This window comes from Ictalurus furcatus, chromosome 3 (assembly GCF_023375685.1).
Source record: "Ictalurus furcatus strain D&B chromosome 3, Billie_1.0, whole genome shotgun sequence".
Classification (NCBI taxonomy): domain Eukaryota; kingdom Metazoa; phylum Chordata; class Actinopteri; order Siluriformes; family Ictaluridae; genus Ictalurus; species Ictalurus furcatus.
Window position 1 is genome coordinate 26,366,181 of NC_071257.1, and position 18,030 is coordinate 26,384,210.

The window sequence follows — 18,030 nt, forward strand, 5'->3', positions numbered from 1 at the left end:
TGTGTGTGTGTGTGTGTGTGTGTGTGTTCCAAGTTAGATAATTACATAACCTAACAGCCGCTTTGATTTTCCCTTCATGTTCATTCAGCGCGAGTGAATAAATGCTGCAGCTCAGCCATGTTTTACTGACTGTGATACTCACTGGTAATAAAATATGCAGAGTTTGTTGTTCTACCCACAAACGACAAAAAACTTCAAATTAGGACGGTCCCAAAATGTTTGTTTTTAACATTGATTTTGCAAACTATCATGTGGGAAAATGAAAAATTTTCTACAACTGATCACCAAACCATATCTCCATCTGTCCCTCTCTGTTCGACTTTATCTTTTTTCATACAAATGCTTTGCTTCTGGTTATTATTTTAATAAACTAAGGATATGCCCTTCTAGGAAGATACATGTAGGAAGAGATTCCCTCCATAATTCTTGGCACCCTTCATAAAAATGAGCAAGAATTAATATATAAAAAGAATGACATGCAAATGATGGTTTGAGATCAGAAAGACAGGAACATTATATAGTTTTATTTAAACATGTAGCGTAGTTTACAAAATGCTGGTTTCAAAATGATAAGAATCTATAATCCATTGTCTGATTTGTGTAGAACAATAAGCGTCTGTCTCTTTTTGTGCCCCAGAGAAACCGGACATTGTTAAAGGCAACGGCAAACTTCCTGAGACCTGAGAGCAGATGAAAAATATTATAGGCTTTTCAAGAATCACAGTTTGTTGCATTTATTTAAAATATTCATTAGGGGTGTCAATACATTTGCCACATATTTTTTGAGAGAAAATACTATTATTTTGAAAAATAGTGATTTTTGGTTAGAACAAATGTGAATTGTTCATTTTTGCAAATGAATAGTGCCAATCATTCTAGAGGGCACTGTATATGATGTGAAGTGTGTGTATATACTGTAGTGGCATGCCTTCATAATTAAGTGCCTCCAATAAGTCATGAGATCAAATGATATTTAACATGTCTAACTGATGCACAACCTGAAGATTGTAATTTCACTCAAACTAAGAAGACCATGGCCTGGACCATGTTTCTCTATAACAGTTTAGTAATCTAATATGTGAATGTGAAGATGCAAGCAAGCATAGCTCACCTCCTTCCATAGTTTGAAGTTGTTTGCATTCTTTATTGTCTGATTCTGATAGTAGTCTGTGGAGGATGTGATTTAGCCTTCAGTGACTCTGCAGTTGTTGTTGTTTTTTTTTTGGCTACAGTTCCTGAAAACCTGCCATTATGTCTGTAAATCATTTCTGCAGGATTCAGTGTCCTGATTCAGTTTTGCTATGACCTTCATCATACGCTTTGGTGTATCTTGAGGCGTTTTTAATTCACACGGACCATGCATGTCCATTTCGACTCTCTAATGCAATGCAGGTTTGAATTTAGCTAAACTTTTTATCTATTGATTTGACACTAACACTAAATATTTTGTGTGTGTGTGTGAAAATTTGGCGATCTGTGTTGTAGTACAGTCTAAAGTGGGTATACAGACTAGTCCCCTTACCTACTCACTGCTCCCTACCTTTAACTCATCAAATCCTGCTCAGTTTCACATTCCTGACATTGGCAGATACAGAAGCTGGCTATTGCTAGCTTGGTAATTTCCTCTAGCTAGTCAACTGTACATGGTAATATTCTGGTAGACATGTAAAAAAAAAAAAAATAGTTTTATTATAATTTACAGTTATTAATATAATTTGTAGCGTTGTCTGTATCAACATTCACTTGAGTTTTCATTCATGGCAAACATTTTTTTTAAAGTCTTGCTGCCCGGTAAATTATGAATTAACACTAAATAAATTCAGTATGTAGGTAACCACAATGTTAGAAGTCTCAATGTATACTAACAGCCTCCATAAAAAGTGAGTATATGGTGTATACATGTATATGGCTTTAACTACACCAATTCAACGCACTAACAAGCCTCGCAAAACAAGTCAAATTTTGAAGACAGGCTCCAACTTGGCGCATATTATATTTATTCCAAATCTCCCAGGATGGGAATCTTTGCACTTACAGTTAGATTTACATTTATTTAAATCAGATATAATGGATGCATCTGCCACTTGGGTCAGTGGTCATGCCTTTGCCCTAATAGTCACCTGAGGAAGCTGATGGCATATGGTGGGAGTTACAGTTGAGCTACTCTCCATATGCACCCTCACCCCCTTAGGCCTCTGTTTGGTGTCACTGTTCTTACTCTGCAGTCACATAATGGATCAGCTGTTTAGTAATTATTTAGATGGTGGTTGGTGTTGAATCCATAAGTTCATGATGAACCGCTTTGTTCAATTTTTTTTTCTTTTTTCTTGTTTGCTTAGGAACAAGCAACTGCAATAGCAACAAGTAACTCTTGTCCATAACATGACAAGCTGCTTTATTTGTCTTATTATCTTCAAGAGCCAGAAGAGAGAGAGCAGTGATAACAGGAACTTGTTTCATGGACATTCCACAACATTAAATGCAAAACTATAAATGGTTGTCGTGTCAAATTTATGATTAAAAATGTTTTAATTTTTGGCAAATTATTGTGGTATAAGTGAAATGAAACATGCTGTTATTGTAAAATAACTTCGCTGTGATAAAGGCATCTGCTTTGTGTTGGGGTGCATCACGGCACATTATTTACCTATAACAGCATGCGTCATTATGTTTCATTCCTTACATAGGAAACTCAGGACTGTACATTTATACTTTTTCAAGGAGAGAGACAAATCTCAAATCAGAAATACAGAATAATTAGTTAAAATAACGTCGGAATAGTCCAGTTTAACGGGAAAAGGGCACTCTGAGAACTTGCAGCACATGCATCCCTTTCTGTTATGCCCATTTACCATTTATTTACTTTGAGCATAGATGAGAGAGAGATTAAAATTCTTATTCTGTTTAGTGATGCTACCAATGATGCTTGATGACACATGACAGACACAAAGCCTAATTAGCGTGTGAGTACTATGTTTTAACCGTATCTAATTAAAATTCTGCAGGCTGAAAAGAGGCTTAGCTTTTATAATGTCATGATGTGACCTCATGCTGTTGGATTATGTGGTAACTTCAGAAATAGGTTTTTAAATGTGTGTGTGTGTGTGTTTGTTTTTTTTCCAGATTGTGAATATTATAATTGAAGTACTAGTTTGAGGGTTTAGACTGAATCGCATTTGTACTGAAAAGCAGATATTACTTTATCTAATGGTGTTTTTTCACTATTAATATCACAACATACACAAACGGACAGTTTTTGTTCCTTGTGATAATGATCCATCTGTAATACCCAACACACCTGATGTATTGTTGGTCTACAATTGTTTTCTGAGTTTTGTCCTGAGGGTATGCAAACTTTTATACTTGACTGTACACTATTTTACTTAGGCCTGCTTTTTTTTGTTTTTGTTTTTTTAACTAGGGACCTTCAGGAGGTCATTAATCACATGAGCATCTTAGTGTGTGTTTGTTTTATAAAACAAACCTTGGATGTCTAGGTGAGATTGTTTGAACAGTTGTCTAAGCCTTATATAAATATATTTGCATGCTTTAACTTTTTAATGAATTATATGCTTTATCTAGCAGTTTTTTTCTGAAGAGGTATTCATAGTGAGCTTTATGTTAGTCTGCAGCTGAAATCACTTCCTGTCTTTCATATCACGTACTCTGCCACTCTTAGTAAAGTAAATAATAAGGTATTACTAATCTTGAGAGCTTTGGCCTTTCTTGAAACTTAATCGTTCATAAGATTACATCATGCATCAGTCAGTTGGACTGCTGCCATTCCCTTTGAACATGTACATTGTTTTAAGTCATTTATAACCAGTGTTGTTAAATGGGAGACGCTGGTATATGAGTGTTCTTTATGCTTTTGTAAATATATTCATGTACAGCCAGCGTGATAGCGTCACAAACTGTGTTTATTGTGGTGTGTCAGAATTTGCATCAGGCCAATAGGGAACGACTCGCCACGTGGGCCTGTCTCTTTAACGTTGTTAAGGTGGGAGGAGCTTCCTGAGGAAACAGGTGTGTGTGTGTCGATAGGGATGATGTCACTGTTTCTGGATCACCTGGAAAAACTTGCATTCAGGCTGCTGGCTAGCAACACACACACATGACAGCTGTTCCGCACAGATCACCTGCCAACCTGCTGTGAGTATAGAAACTTTACCTAGTTGTGTCATTTCTTTCGGACTGAATATTTTATTTATATTTGGAATTTGAAATACAGGATCTATATCTATAGCTAATGAGTGTTTTCACCTTCCTGAAATATAACCTTACCAATACTACCTCAGCTAAAAGTGCGCTTTGTACTTTATATTACTCAGTTGAAAATGCTTCAATGTGCAGTTTATATAGCTTAATATGCTTTAACAGGGTAAGATATATGGCAGACTTTTACATGAATTGGCTTCATTGTAAATTATATTACTAAGCACTTGATGTCATTGCTGCTTTTATGTGGATGTAGTGTGTCCTCGACTCTCTTCTGTAGGCCCTTTTCATCATTTACTGTAGCGTAACTTGTTCGGAATAATGCTTCCCTTGAGCCAAATAAAAATGAAGATGACTCAGGGATAAATCTCCACATAAACCATGCTTACTCTTACTTTTGCAAACTCTTAGGCCTAGTCCGTTTTAGGAACAGGAACAAAAATATCTGTTCCCTGCTGTGTTTTGTAACAAGAAGGCCTGTCTGCGTAGGATGTATAGCTTTCAGCATATAGGTGTGCGCACTGAGGTCGCCTATTGCTTCTCTGTTGTCATGGAGTTGTACAGGATTAAAAGCGGGTGTGAGTGTGTGTGTGTTTAGGTTTAATGACATGAGTGTGAGTAAAGGTTGACGCTCAGGGGGAGGTGTCATTCAGAGGCGATGATGTCATGTAGGAAGTAACTCTCGTAAAGAACAGAACACACACACACAGTCTCATGCAAAGAACCAGGATGTGCATGTTGTGATCACTTAGTCACGATCATTATCATCCAAGTGGCACAAATGTCTATTTGTTCTTTGCACTTTAAAACCCCTAAGTTATATTGTGATTAGAATATGACAATATTTGGAAGTGCTGCTTTCCTCTTCTGCTTGTATTTGGTTGCAGTGAATTGGACCATGTATGGGGGAGACCTGGGGATTTTTTTGAATATGATTAAAATTAAGTATGATTTCCGTTTAGGCAGCGTTTAAACTTTCACCCTCCCTCAAGCTATAGTGGTCCGTAAGTAAAAAAAAAAAAACACATTAACAAAGCGAACATGCAACAACAAATCAGGAAACACAACAACAAAACTGAAGAGAAACAAGAGCAGAACAGTAAGGGGACATCATATCTATCACAAGCAAAAAAGAATTGCACTTTTCCAGTCTTTTGTATAGTTAGTCTTGTGACAACATTTTAATGCAAAGTTAACTTTTTACGAATAACCCAGCTTCCTTTAGTTGGATTTTCAGCCTATTCATAAATACAGTGCAAAGTTGACAGCATGTTTAAAATATCATCGTATGAACGCACTTGATAATTATACGTATGAATAAAAAAAGCAGTAGATTTATTTTGTCTATATTTCCTACTAATATAAGTATTCTCCAGCTCGCCAGTCAGCAACAAGCATGTGATGTTCAATAGCACCTACACTTTCTGCTTAGAGTTAATGCTGCGGTGTTTTGGGTGTTGCTATCATGTTTACAATTTCGCCGTTGTGTTTCTGGTTTTGTTGTTGCATTTTCTGATTTGCTGTTGGGTTTTTTGGTTTGTTAATGTGTTACAGCCCTTACAGCCCACCATACTCGCCTATACACACAATACAGTACATACAAGAAGCAAACACACTGTATATGGTTCTGAAGCCCTCAAAAGAGAGTGCTAAGCGCATTCATCAGCGCAGATATGTGGCTTTAGTAGACAGCTCAGCCTGGCCTTTTCAGGGTGACGAGAGAGAGTTGGTGTTTGAACGGAGAGGGAATGCATTGTTATCAGGAAGGCCTTTTGTCTTCCAGCATCAGCCTTTTTTTTGGTTGAATAGCTTTATTGTGGGAAAATGTTCTGTTCCCCCTGCCTCCATTCTCAGTAACACTATTGAAAGAAATTGTGATTATTATTATTGTTGTTTTAATTGTTTACGTCTGGCTTGATTTCAGTTTTTCAGTTTGTTTCTTCCTACTCTGTGTTGTGTATCAGGAGGCAGGCTTCCCCCACCCCATGCAGTGTGTGTTGTTTTCATGATGTCTGTGATGTTCATGGCATTCTGCCTGTACGAATGGAGCTGTTTGGACTTGGGCGGACATGGTTTTCAGACTTTGGGTGAAAACGGGCTCAGGTTCAACATGCAGGACAAGTCGCCTGGAGTCGAAGTGCTTAAAATTCACAGCTGTGGTTTGAATATCTGTACTTCCAAGAAAGGAATCTGTTTGTACATTCTGCAGTAGGTGCTGTTTGGAGTTCCATAGGGAAGAAAATTGTGCATAAATCCAGGACTGGCTCCAGCTTCTTGTTTTTGAGGTTTGAGAGCTTAGTGAGATCCAGATATTCAGATATCTCTTTTGACATAGTCTGGAAATGGACTTCACATGCGTTTTGATGCTTCAGGCTCTGGTGTGGTTGAATGACTTTGTTGATAGTTTATTAAAGTTACTGTATCACTTTGTTTCATGAAACAAAAACCTTCAACACCTTCCAATTCAAAGTTCCACATGAGCTTGTCTTCCCTCCCTTCCTTCCTCCATGAGTTCACTGAAAGCCAACATTGTTGGCCTGCAGCAGTTCGGAGTCGAACATTGTCTTTGTAGTCTTTCATCCATTATTGTGTTTTATTGCATTATTGCAATATAAGTGTTTCATCTACTGTTGGTAATAGCTTTTATATGGGAACCACTGAATGTGCTTCTTTTTTTTTTTTTTTTTGCTTCTATACCATCCTTCCCTCATAGTTAGGGTGTACCTTTTGTAAAGTGCGTTTTTTAAACATGGAACTTATGGTTGTAGATCACTGAAATAAACCAAATCCGTTAAACCATTCATTCCTTTGTAGCACTGGGATGCCTTAATGGTGGTGATGAATCAAGACCCAAGTTTCTTTTTCCAGCTAAAGTGATTCAGGCCTGTAACATGAACATTGACATAGAAGCGATGATTATATTTTCTTAACCATGCATGTGTTAGTTTTCAGACATGTGGTCTAGACTGGAGCTGCCAGTTTGGCAACTCTGTGAGTTAAACTATAACACACGGGTACAGCTGGTTAATTATCTCTGGGTGGAGAGTGAGGTTGTGGCTCAAAGTATAATTTTCACTCGGTCATCATAAGGGGCCAATAAGCAGTTTGGGTCTCTGAAAATTGCTGCTCTTGCAGAAGACATTTGGTGATTAGAATCTGTCTTAAAGCTCTGGGCTTTATGGGCTTTCCTTATGCCTGCTGGAGGAGAGAAATATTAACTTCTTTGATCTATTACATTACTCATGTATTCTATTAATCTCAAGCCAGTATATAGATATATGGATCACTGTACTGGTTGCATCTCATAATAAATAACAGAAGCTGGTTTTCATTATTTCAAAGCTAACTTTAGGGGCAAAACTCTAAATAATACATTGTTTGGCTCGTTCTTTTCTTGGCGCTTGGTCAGCTTGTCAAACCAAATCACGTCAAATCAAGAACGCCCAAATGCATGTGAATGACTATGTATTGATTTTTAGAGTTGCCACATGAAAAATCTATATATTCTCCCCTTGTCGCTTTTATAATTAGAAACTTAAGGACAAGCCAATTGTACTTGATGGGGTGGAAAAAATGGAACCAGATGAAGGTTTGAAACAAGAGTACATATGTATGTCCTAGCTATGACCTAAGCCAGATGTTCCTCTCACACTCAGTTTTATCTGAACAGGATCAGTGCTGCTTGTTGAAGAGCACCTCCAGTGACACATATTCCTGTCATCCTGCTCCAAAACAGGAGTGACAATGACTTTTTGTTTTATGTGATATTCAATCCCTGTATACCTTATGTGTGCCACATGGTGCATTCAGGAAAACAAAGTAAAACCTACTAAGACTGATCGACTCGACACAACCCCATGGCTGTATGTGTAGCAACTTTGCAACAAGTTGTGTATTAAATGTGTGGGTTTTACCAGCTGACAAATGTATTCCAGGTTCTCATTTACAATGGCTGTACCACCTAGCACTACACAACACCTTAAAACAATATACGTATAAAGCATTATTTCTGCTGCTGTCTCATTCGCCATTGTTGGATAAACGAACACAAATATGTGTTTTGACATCTTGTCAATCAAATAAGGGATGCAACGAAATTTCGGCCGCTGGAAATTTTTGGTTTTTGGCCATAAGAGAAAAAAGGCCGAAAATATATGCTGTCCCACCCCTCGGTGCTTGGCGCTCAGATTTCACTCTCGATCTAGCCGACAGTTATCATCGCACTGCACCATTACTAGAGCCATGATTTAAAGAACATTACTTTGACATTGGAGAAAAAGCAGCATGCACGGGAAGTAATACAGGCAGAGTTGGAGGTGATGAATACATCTGCTGAAGGATCGACGCGCAGCAAATAGGAAAGTGTGCCAGAGAAACGGGTGCGTACAAGTGATGAGGCGCAAACTCCCTCACTTTCTGACATGTTTGATGATATTCTACGAAAGCACCCCTATCCACAGCAGTGCTGCAACAAGTGCAGCTACACTTTCCATTGCTTGCAGCTACGCTTCATCTGCCCCGAGCACCAGCACAGAGAGTGCGAGACTGTTCAGTGCAGTACCTCATGTTCTTGATGAGAAGAGGAAGCGTCTCTCGTGCCAGAAAGCTGAGCAGTTTTTCTTCTTGAAGGGAAACCTGCCACTTTTGCTTAAGTAGAAAGCAATCCAATTTGCTATGTGTATAGCAATTACATTAAAATTTGTGTAGCCCTGCAAAACTTGAGGCTATATCTGTTGTTTACAGTTTGAGGTTGGATTTAGTTCTGTTGCTGCTGTTTTGCACAATAATCTTTAAGTAATGTGGAAATACGTTTACATGAACAGAATAGAGGCCTACTTCATTACTTGACTGCTGTTTTGCATATCATAATAGTTTTCTAGAACTTTACATTATTTGGATAACTGGATCAAAAAAATCTGTTAAAATTGTTACAGAACTGAATGGAGAAAAATATATTTTATATTGTTTTTGTTTTGGCGTGTTCATTTCAGTAAAAGTGTGATCATTGTTTTTGGTTTGTAGCTTTTCAATTCAGATTAATTCAATTCATGAAATGTATTAATTAGACTTTTTAATTCAATTATACCAAAAATTTTAAAATGGGTTTCTAAAAAATTCATTTTCGGTTTCAGTTTTTGGCCAAGTGCATCCTGAATTTTCGGTTTCGGCCCAGAATTTTCATTTCGGTGCATCACTAAAATAAGCCATACCCCTGGTTCATGATGTCACAGGTGTGACTTTAATGTCTAATGTATTTTTGGGAGATAGATTGGTAACTCTGCTGAAAAACACAAACCAATAGAAACACTCATGGAGTTCGTAATTGTTATAATGGGAACTGTATTGGTTTTTAATACATCCTAATGGTCCCTGTGGGTCTCTACTGGTAATTTGTTGCCTTCTATTGGTGGCATGTTATGTCTACTGGATACCATTATGGACCAGTAATGGTTTTTATGGTAAGCTGATGGTTTGTAATGGTATTTGTAGTAGAAACTCTTAGGATTTCTGTGATGGTTTCTATTGTTGTTTTTTTCCAGAGAAATTAATGTTAAATTGGTTAGACTCAAGACATGATCAAGTATCACATTGAAGTTTTGTTAAATTTTTTAGTACATTTAGTACTGGAGTTGCTCTGCGTCACTTTGTTCCTCCTCACAGTAGGGTTTCTAACACCATTTTCCTGATTTATTTTTTTATTTAGCTGGATGATAGAAGTACTGATAGCATGACCCAGTTTCCAGTGAATGTGGTCTGTGGTGTGAACCACAGGTAGTGAGTGGCGCCTGTCCTCCCCCCATCTTGTGTGTGTGTGTGTGTGTGGTGTTTGCGTTGATTTATATCTTCCTGGGGACCAAATATCCTCACAATGATGGTAATATCAAACAGTTTTGACCTTGTGGGGACATTTGTCTGGTCCCCATGAGAGAGCGCTGCTGCTTTTTTTTCTTTTCTTTTTTTTTCTTACTTTTTCTAAAAAACAAAAACTACAGCTTTTATTTAAAAAGAACCAAAAAGTTTGGGTATTGAGGTTAAGGTTAAGAGTAGAGTTTAGCATAGCATCAGTTAGAGGCTCTAAAGTCAGTCGAAGGTCTTCACAAGGAGAGTAAGATAAGAGAGTGAGTGTGTGTGTGTGTGTGTGTGTGTGTGTGTGTGTGTGTGTTTTAGCGTAGCAGTGCTGAAATGTGTTCAGCTTGTAGAAACGCTGAGGGACAGAAACTAACGGGAACTACTGAGGGAACGAGTCTCTGTGTGTGTTCAGTACTTTCACACATCAGTTTCCTAACAGAGTAATAAAGAAGGTGAGTAGATGAATTTATACTCGTTAAAGTATTTCTTATTTTAAAGGGATTTTATTAATAGACGAGGCGCATTATTAAAGCTCTATCCAAGGAGACTAAACTCTCTCTCTCTCTCACACACACACACGGAAAGTTTGTAGCGAACTAACAAACTAGGAACTTTTCTGAAAGACTCGGCGTCACACTGAGTGTTTGAGATCTGTAAGAGAGAATAATTCACGCTAGTTTGAAGATATTTGTTGTGTAGAAATTGCACGTAGTCGCCTCGACTTCCCTCTTTGTCCATGTCGGTGTCTGTGTATCCGACATTACCGAGAACACTGCAGAGCGTTTCACAGTATCGATTTTATTCTTATTATTAAAAAATAGTTATATATCTTTTAATATATATATATGTTTAAACTTATTTCATGAATGACTTGAGTGTATCATTTTGTATTCATCCACTGCATTTAAAGCACCTGCACTGCTGCACGCACGCGCCCATATGCTGCGTTCACATGTTGACGGTAGAAAAAGTCACACCACGCTGTTATATGAAACCTGCTGATTTACTACTTGAAGAACAAGACGGTTAAATGGCATATCAGCAACGCTATCATGGTGTTCACCGGCGGAGGAAAAGCTTTCCGGTTGTGTTGCATTGAAAACATTGCAAGATTTCTGTCTACATTCGAGCACGTGAATGCTTCACTATAGACGCGTTTATTCAAAACGAAATAAAAAATAAAGTAATGCGATGAAAATGAGATTAGACTACCATTATCTACCATTTAGTGTTCCAGATATCCGTGTTTGTGTTCGGATTTAAAAACAAAGTGGGCGTGACCTGAACAGGAACTGTATTTCTTTAATCCTCCACAGCTTTGACCAGGCAGTTACTAAGGATGAATGAATGAAATGTGAACGCATCACCCAGTACCACACATTTACCTTAATGTTAATGAAAAAGAAGAAGAAGAAGCATATCCCAGCTTGTTAGGAAGTTGAGGTCAGAGCACAGGGTCAGCCATGATATGCCACCCTTGGGGCAGGGAGGGTTAAGGGCCTTGCTCAAGGGCTCAACAGTGGCAGCTTGGCGATGCTGGGGCTTGAACCCCCGACCACCTAACTCGGAGCCTGAAAACGCACCTACTATGGTTTTGAAACGTGTCTAATTGTGTTTTAAAGGTCTCATACCATAGATTTATATGCATCCAAGGTAAAAAAAAAACACTTTAATGTGCTCATAAATTAAACTGCAGTATTACCTTTTTTTTTTACCTCCCAGTGTCAAAAACGACTCGTTCAATGATCCGTTCTAAAGGATTCATTCTAAACTCCTTCTTTCAGAGAGCATACTCTGCTCTGATTGGTCAGATGTCCCAGTATTTTTTGACACACACGACCATATCCAGTTTCTGCTCTGTCTGTTTGCGAGCAGCCGATGAAGACCAGAAGCGGGGCTTTTTGTTACAGACCTACATAGGTTAGTACAGGAAGTAAGTCTGGAATTACTAACGAATCGTTACAGCTGTTCAGAATCGTTTCCTTCTTTGGGAGTCAATAACTCCGTTTGTCGTGCACTTTGATTTTTGAAACTTTGCAGATGTTTTTACATTCACAAACAGCTCTGTAACACAATATATGAAAGGTAATATTTGAAAAACCATAGTAGGTACACTTTACCCGTTGAGCCACCACTGCCACATAATGAGTGTGGTTGGTTTGTTTGTATGGCAAGCCTTATATCTGACAGTTCACCCACGCCTGCATGAAAGTAAAACCCTCCCCCAATTTGTTTGGTCCTGTTTACAGCTTGGTGTTTTGCTTCTGAAGTATTTACGTTGCTGTCTAGTTAGCTAGCCATTTTTCTAATATTCCCCTTAGTGTAACAAAAAATTACGTGATTTAACCAACAGTTAGGCATGTAAGTTAAAGCAGTGCGTGTGTGGTCCAATTGGAGGCTACTATAGTAGATTGTATTTTGAGGAATTGAGAATTGCCTACTGCTGACCATGTAATTGGTCACAGTAACAAACTGGAAACTCCGATATACATTTTTTTTGTTCTAAAGCTCCCATTCAACGGATGTTTGCGGACATTTTATTTTTAGATGTTTAGTTAGGGAACTTGCATGAAGGCATAGGCGCTAGTATTCAGTGTTCACTCGGTCAAACTATGAATGCTAGTGTCTTTTAAAGAACACCATTTTCTCCCAGTTTGGTCATTTTTGCCATTTCCCACCCACTGGTTAGTTCTCCCATAATACAACAGCTTCCAAATTCTCTTGGTTCCTGGCCATGGATGGATGTAGCATCATTGGGATTTGACGTCACAATCTCCTGATGACAGAGTAAACGCTTTTCTGTTGTGGAGTGATACTTTACAAGTATATGTAATATAATTTTAGTGTTAAGGTAAGACCATATACAGGACTTCCAAATTCATAAAAAATTCAAGGACAGCTCAGTAAAAGCAAACCCAGATATCCTTCAGCGTTGACATGAAATTTGTCTTTTTTTTTTCCCCCCATGAACTGAATGTCTCTGCATTCTAATATAACTAACTTGAAAACTGTCAAAGTAACTGCTTTTGATGCAGAAACACAGTGTGTTTGTGGTCAGTTGATTTGCACCACAAATAATTGCAGTTGGGTGCAAATAAATGAATGCAAATAAAATTACATAAGAATGAGTGAATAATACTGCTTGATGGTCATTTTGGAAAAAAAACCCCACCCAAATCAAATCACGAGTTACCCCCACTATAATAAACAATTTAAAAGTCCAGCGTTAAAAAGACATATCTGTTCTGAACACCCAGAATGCACTTGCTCACCATATCCTTCTCCCAAAATACCCATTTACTTGCATTGACTCTTCTGTGCGTTATAAGTCTGGTACTGTTCTTTATTACTGACGTTATCTATTATGTCTTTATCTATTATGTCTATTATTAACCTTATCTAATAGATATGGTCATGTAGAAAATGACTTTAAAAGAGCACGGGGATTTGCTGCTTCCAACAATTGGTTTAACGTATTTTCATCATTCAAGTGTACAACTTTTCAATAGCATGAGGTATGAGGGAGAAGATTTCATGAGCTGTCTGTGAATAAAGAGGATCTGGGCTTCTAATGTTCTATAGTTTGCTCAGCAGACGCACTTTGGGGAAATCTGCCATGTTCTTCTGTGAAAGCTACAAGCGGTGGTCTGTGCTATAGCTGTTGCATCTCTAATGATCGATTTTCTCATAATAAATGCCCCTAGACGTCTAAGAGCCACAGGCATTAGTCACATGTTTAATTGCATTGTCATGTGATCTGACTAAATCCACATTGGGGTTAACTTCAGATCAAACAGATCCAGCTAACAGGCTTTGGCACACTTGAGAGAACAAGCAATGTGAAGTAAATCCTCTTTTTGCTCGCTCTGCAGAACATCACAGAAATGTGTTGTGGGATTGTTCAGCACACTTTGAGAGAACGATAGTGTCTGAGATTCTGTGCACACGTTCAGCTTGTTTGTTACTATTCCAGGTTAAAAGACATTCATATCCATTGCTTGTTGACTTGTGTGGCAGAGGTGGCATTTCCCTTCACTGTAATTTATATGAAATTACATGTCTACAGGTAGCAGCAGTTCCTGTGGGTTTTACCATTCTCTCATTCCCTCTGTCTGTAGCTCACCAGTTCCAGGTCTTACTTGCTTTTTTAGCTTTCTCTTGCTGACTGACTGAGTCACTCATTCAACTTGACTATTAATATCATGTTTCAGGCCCCTGCAGAACAGCCTTTTTACTTGTGAATGTGAGTTGTCCTGAGTGCTGAGGATTAATCATAGGATATGATGACACTAACAAACAAACTGTGCACATAGGAAGTGTGTTTAAGGAATGTACCAAAGTTACCTTTGTCTGTCATAGTTTACAATGTTATTACAAATTTGTATTTACATAAAATAAGCTTAAAGTAACGTCTTTCAGGCAACCCTTCCCTGCCATCATACGTTATATGACACCCGTGATCTGTATAGTTGCACATGTGACATTTGTGTACTTCTGGTCTCAGATGTGTTTCCAAAACTTGAGGCACATTTCCCCACTGACATTGAGATTAGACAAATGAAGTCTGGGGGGGAGGGGTGGGTGGAAGAACGTATACAGTGTAAGGCAGTGAAGAGGAACAGCAGCAGTCTTGTGCCGTGATGGAAATATGGCGAGGCTTGGAAGAGATGGTTATGGGCATAATAATAATGATTGCTCTTTAATTTATATTAAACTTTCTTTTGATTTTAAAGTACTCAAAAAGTAAAGTAGGGTGCATGGTGGCTTAGTGGTTAGCACATTCGCCTCACACCTCCAGGGTCGGGGGTTCGATTCCCACCGTGGCCCGGTGTGTGCGGAGTTTGCATGTTCTCCCTGTGCTGCGGGGGTACTCCAGTTTCCTCCCCCAGTCCAAAGACGTTCGTGGTCGGCTGATTGGCATGTCCAAAGTGTCCGTGGTGTATGAATGGGTGTGTGAATGTGCATGTGAGTGTGCCCTGCGATGGATTGGCACCCTGTCCAGGGTGTCCCCGCCTTGTGCCCCATGCTCCCTGGGATAGGCTCCAGGTTCCCTGTGACCCTGAAGGAAGGATAAGTGGTATAGAGGATGGATGGAAAAAGTAAAGTAATTCTCATATACTGGCCTTTCAAATGGCCTAAACCTTACTGATGTTGATTTGTGTGTATGCAAAACATCATAGTTGATCCGACAGTCTTACAGAGACATTCGTGTAATTTTTGACAGAATAAAGCAATGTTTGTCAGCGAGCTCACTGTTCATATCATGTTTTCCTCTGTAATAAATTTGGACTGAGTTTTATTAAAATGTATGTAGAGATGTACAGGTTGTGTTTTCTAATTCTTGAGCACTTTGTAGCGTCCAATAACGATGCACTGCAATGACACTTTGTACCAATATTCAGGACACGGCTGGTCCGAAAAGCAAACATGATTGCATATCGCCTGTCTAACATCCCTTGTAGAAAGTGTGAAATGGTACCACACATTTTAAATTAATGTAGCTGACATTTTCACTGCTGCTGCTGCTCAAGCTGACAATCACAGGAGAGCAAAGGAACAAAGCAATGTTTTTATTCACTTCTTAATTCTCGTTACTATTTACTTTATTTGTAAAGTGTTAGATTTGACACATTGTTCTAGACCTTTTTTCATCTTTTTTATTTCTGGCTACATTGTAAGCCTTTTTCCCCCCTAAGTCTCATTGTGACATTTTGTTTTTAGCTGAACATTTTGGTGGCTGAAATTTCAGTACATCCCTAGTGTCTAAGTTACCCTCTGAAAGTTGGCATAGTGCCAACTGGTGTGTGTATGGTAATACAGTTTAGTCATTTTGTTACATTGAAATTAAGGTGAAAATCTACCAGCTGATGGAACAAGTGCAGTAATTCTGGGTCAGAAGTTTTTATCTGGTTTAATTTGATGGCAGCCAGAAGTGTAGTCCATTTATTATGCTATTATGACACGTTCTGTTGAACAGACCTCGTCTCTCTTCACTTTCAGGACTGGTCCACCATGAATCACAGAACTCTAGGTTCCATTAATGTGGACTTATATAGGTTAGGGCACTTCCTGGATTAATTACACGGGTCTCTGCCAGGAGCTGATTGCTAAAGGAGTCCTTGGCATAGAAAGCATTAAGAGTGCTTGTGTTCGTGTACTTTTTCTTTGTGGAATAAGACATCTAATTCAGTTTGGATGGGAGTTTGAAGTCTTGTTAATTACTACTTGCAAACGAAACAAATGAAAATCCTTTAACTAAAAGACAGAATATTTGGTGGATGTGGAATTTGTTCACAGAAAGGCTGCCAAGTTCATGTTTCATGTCATCTGATGTGTTGACAATTAAAGTATTATTATAATAATAGCGAGTATATCTCTAAAAATTGGATATAAATGTGTGGGATGGTGATAAAATTTGATTGTTGCGTTTTTGAGTATTCATATAATAACTTGGGCTGTTGAAGACCATATGGTAACTGCTGAACTTTGACTTTGGAAAGTTGATATGAAAAAGCGTTAAGATTCTCAACATTATGTTCTCAATGTTCAGAAAGTCTGTTGGAGGAGACATGCGGCTGTCTTGACGTCTGCCAGACGGTACTGTGGCTATTTATCCACATGTCTGAGTCAAGCTTTTGTCCCTGTTGGATATTTTCTCACTGTTGCTTCAAGTGCATTTTTGGCAAGTGTAGAAGCTGTTGGTGTTAGACCAGAGTGTGAAACTGCTTGTTGGTGAGATTTCATTAGTAGCGCACATGCATTCTGCCAGCGCGAAAATGTCAGGCTGTGGCGTCAAAGGGTGGGCGGGAATGCATTTTCTCACCTCTGACGATTTTAGCCATCATTCGTTTCCAAGCAGAGTTGATTAGTCACTAAGTAACCCATTGCTTCCCTTAATGGCTTGATGTAGCTATTAAAAGGTGGAGGTCGTAGAAGCAGCCCGTTCTGCTTCTTTTCTCCGATGAGTTCCACTGACTTAAGTTTGTCTTCTCACCATCGTCTTCTGATGATTTTGCTCCAGTCTTGCTGTGTAAATATGGAATTTTCCTTATGTTATTAATTCGAGAACATCTTTTGTTCTTCCATAGCTCTGGGTGGTGTACTCAGTAGTTAGGCCAACTCATGAGAGATCAATGATGAGAGTATTGCAAATATCGAGTGTATAAAGTGGTACCATGTGGTATTGGCTTTGTTGCTGCCAACTAAGCACTCAGCACAGGGATTTTTTTAAAGCTTATATGCGGTTGGAGATGGTTCCTATTGTCAGTCTATTGGGCATGGTTCCACTACAAGAAAATGGAACTAAAATCAGCTCCATATTATTCATTCATTTACTCTGGTCAGGGTCACCGTGGATCCAGAGCCTAACCAAGGAACAGTGGGGGTGAGGGGGAGTACACCCTGAATGGGGCAACAGTCCATTACATTGTGTCATATACATGCACATTCACCCAATTTAACATAGCCAGTCCAGCTAGTGGCATGTTTTTGGAAGGTGGAAGAAAACCAGAGAACCTGGAGGAAACGAATAAATAAATGAAACACTAAGGCTTTGTGTTTGGACTGTACAAAGTACTCAGCAGGATTGGGATCCGCCAACTGTTACACCCTCTGGTTACATAATCAGTGAGCTTTCAAAGGAGTGGAAACCAGGGTCACCACTTAAAAATGTTAGCCACAGCTAGCTCTGGCACAAGCACTGGCTCCGTGTCAGTGGGAAAGGCCATAATTTTACCATTGCTTAACCTCAGTTTCCCCAGAAGTACTGCTATTGCACGGTTTCTTAGCTCCCAGTGATGCTCCCAGATATTTTCTTTGAGGATTTGTCCCCCCCCCCCCCTTCTCTTGAGCTGGCTGATCTGGATTATAGTGCTGACATGATCCAGCAATTTGGGGCCGTAGTTGTGAACTGGCTGTCTGTAACACTAGTATGGTATTGGGGCTCAGATTGAGACAAGGAAA

The 18,030-nt window shown here is 38.8% G+C and overlaps 1 protein-coding gene across 4 annotated transcripts in view; it reads left to right on the top strand.

Moving 5' to 3' along the window:
- Positions 1–18,030, top strand: part of usp54a (ubiquitin specific peptidase 54a) — a 64,865-nt gene that overhangs the window by 18 nt on the left and 46,817 nt on the right. For 3 of the 4 annotated variants that reach the window (XM_053621769.1, XM_053621771.1, XM_053621772.1), the window contains exon 1: positions 10,352–10,520. The gene's annotated coding sequence lies outside the window, so the exon portion shown is untranslated. Of the gene's footprint in view, positions 4,153–10,351; positions 10,521–18,030 lie in introns of those variants that run through there. The other variant, XM_053621770.1, reaches the window with a different exon arrangement.